Genomic DNA, 2995 nt, shown 5'->3' with positions numbered 1-2995 from the left:
TCCCAGCCTTTCTGTTCTTCATATTGACTTGATCCTTCCCTTCTGCCACAGCCTAGGCCCCAGGATGCTGCCCTGAAGTTGGCTAACCGAGACACATCACTGTGTCAGGTCTTTCATATTCATGACATTGAGACTTACCCTTGTTTTCTAATTGCCCACAGAACAACTGTGGAATTTTACTTTCTAGCAAAATTGCAAAGAGAAACAAAAAAATCTAACCTCTTGAAAGTGACGCAGCCCCTCGGGCTTTCTTTACTTCCCTTTCTTGTTCTCACCTCATCTTGAATTACAGTCAGAGAAGGAGCAGTGAAACATATCTTGTCCAATAAGTCACTAAGTGTATATAAAAAGTTTAAATGAAAAACCACACTCAAGGAGAGAAGGTTATGTCTCCTGATCTCATAGACTGGGTCTCACTGCCCTACATTCTCAGAGGAAACAGAAAGAGAGGAACAGAGATGCCGGTTGGAAACAACTGCCTGAGTAAATGACTGCAACTCACTAGACTGTGTGACATAAGCTTCCATCACGAGACAACACCATCACTGAATCTCCTTCATCCAGCTCAGAAACTCTGAACAGAACACGTGTTGAAGTGTTTAAGTAAAGAGTTGAAAAATAAAAACTATACTTGGCAAAGTAAATATTATTTATCTACTAAAAGCAAAATGATTGCAGTTGGAAATTGGCTTCACCGACTTACACAAACACTCTTTTGCTCTCAGCATCTGAGCACTGCTGATATTTTGGACACCTGGGGAAACTGGTCAGGCGAAGAGGAGGTGACCACCAAGACCTAGGGTCCTTCACAGAAACACTCCAGGGGAGAGGATGGGGTTTAGGAAGAGAATTTATTTTCCCAAGAAATAAACAAGCCCTCCACAGAAAGGAGATGTTGAGGCCACAGGATGTGGTGAGCCTGCCCTCAAGGAGGGAGTCCAGCAAGTGAGGAAGGGACTCTCTCACTCCAGAGGACAGGCTGTGGCACCAAGTGATCTCTCCCTTGTGAGTGAGGTGCTGCTGGGGAAATACAATTATCTTGGAATTAGAGTCTCCTCACCCATGCGCCCTGAGAAGAACCAGGATTCTGGTGGGGGTACTGGCCCAGTCTGTGGACGACAACAGGTCTCCAGTAAGAAAATGTTGGAAAGAAAGGGTGATGTCTGTCACAGTCCTGACCTCATGGTTCTCTGAAGGGCAGGGATCTGCAGGAATGTGTTTCAGAAGGAAGAGAAATGTGGAAAGAGTTCAAGGACTGATAATATTCAGCTTCTTCTCTAAATCAAACACAAAGGAACGCTCATCCTTTGTTTCCAAGAGCTTAACTGCCAGAGGGATCTGGTAAGTCCCTTACAAATATGGAAACCATAGAGCTGACAGAGCCTGGCTTCCTACAGAAACTAACAGGGAAAAACGGAGCCTAAGAGCAGCCAACAACGTGTTCATGGATGAGAGGACAGCAGCACTTATGAATGAGAGATAAGGGCAATAACGCGTGTAATTACACATGTCCATCAATACAGATTTAAGACAAAGACCTTTCCCATTTGATTGAAAAATATTCATTTGGATGGGCACTTCCGAAGTCACTAGGAAAAGGAAACATAAACAGTCTGGAAGGAAGAAGAATACTTAGACTGTATTTAGAATACATAACAGAAAACCAAAAAAGGAAGTAAAAGTGTATAGAAATGATTAGAAAATGAAAACTACCGTGTTCCCTATTTAAAGGCCTTGCTTAGAAAGCATGGCATCAGAGAACCTACCTCAAGGTTCCACCAGACGCCGTCTCCACCAGCCCAGCAGCAGCCTCATCTTCCCCATGGCCTTTGTGCTCTGTCTACTGACGGCCCTGGTGCTGGTCAGCTACGGCCCGGGAGGATCTCTGGGCTGTGACCTGTCTCTGAACCAAGTGCTGGCTGCCACTGAGAAGAACCTCACTCTCCTGGACCAAATGAGGAGGCTCTCTCCTCACCTCTGTCTGCAGGAGAGAAAAGACTTCGCTTTTCCCCAGGAGATGGTGGAGGGCGGTGAGTTGCAGGAGACCCAGGCCATCTCTGTGCTCCACGAGATGCTCCAGCAGAGCTTCAATGTCTTCAACACAACGCGTTCCTCTGCTGCCTGGGACACCACCCTCCTGGAGCAGTTCTGCACTGGACTCGTTCAGCGGCTGGCTGACCTGGACGACTGTTTGCAGCAGGTGACGGGAGAGGAAGACTCTGCCCTGGGAAGGTCGGGCCCCACAGATGCCGTGACGAGCTACTTCCAGAGAATCCATGTCTACCTGAATGAGAAGGAATACAGCGACTGTGCATGGGAAATCGTCAGACTGGATATATTGAGGGCCTTCTCTCTCATCATCAACCAGCTTGCAAGAACGTTTAAGAATATAGGATGGAGACTGATCTGACCTTGACATGACTCTCACTGACTAAGATGCCACATCACCCTTGTATACCCACCTGGGATCATTTCAGAAAACTCTGAATTCTGCCTCAGCCACCAAATTTATTGAATTAACTCAGCCAATACATGCCAGTGGTCATAAGCAAGGAGATATAAAAGTACCCAGCTGCAGGAGTATCAGTCTATAAGCAACAAATGCTTTGATGTTATTTGTTTAAATTGTATTTATTTAATGTTATTGTATCTCAATATTTTATATTTTCATATAAAAAATGTGTGTGCTGACATTGTATTAAAGCTTGGAAAATATATTTCCCCTTCTATGATATACACTGTAGTTTGTTTTATTTATTAAATACTTATCAAGGTCAACTTCTTCAGTTTGTCTATTTTAAAAAAAACTAAGTCCTTATTTTGTCTATATATACTATCACAAAACAGTATTTGTTCATTTTATACTGTGGAACACGTCTATGACTTTCTAACAAATGTTTGTCAAAAGGTGGAATTCTTCAAGCTTTCTGGAGGTGCAGTTTTTAGCACTCTGTTTTCCCTCCAGGGAGCCTTGGTTGAGAACTAAGATCCTACA

General features: G+C 44.1%; 1 pseudogene; it reads left to right on the top strand.

The window, feature by feature from the left end:
• The first annotated feature begins 1822 nt into the window (after window positions 1-1822).
• On the top strand, window positions 1823-2393 carry LOC136148321 (interferon omega-1-like; annotated as a pseudogene).
• Window positions 2394-2995: the final 602 nt, after the last annotated feature.

This window comes from Muntiacus reevesi, chromosome 17 (assembly GCF_963930625.1).
Source record: "Muntiacus reevesi chromosome 17, mMunRee1.1, whole genome shotgun sequence".
In the NCBI taxonomy this organism is placed as follows: domain Eukaryota; kingdom Metazoa; phylum Chordata; class Mammalia; order Artiodactyla; family Cervidae; genus Muntiacus; species Muntiacus reevesi.
The sequence above is the reverse complement of the archived record's forward strand: the minus strand, read 5'-3'. Positions and strand labels throughout refer to the sequence as shown.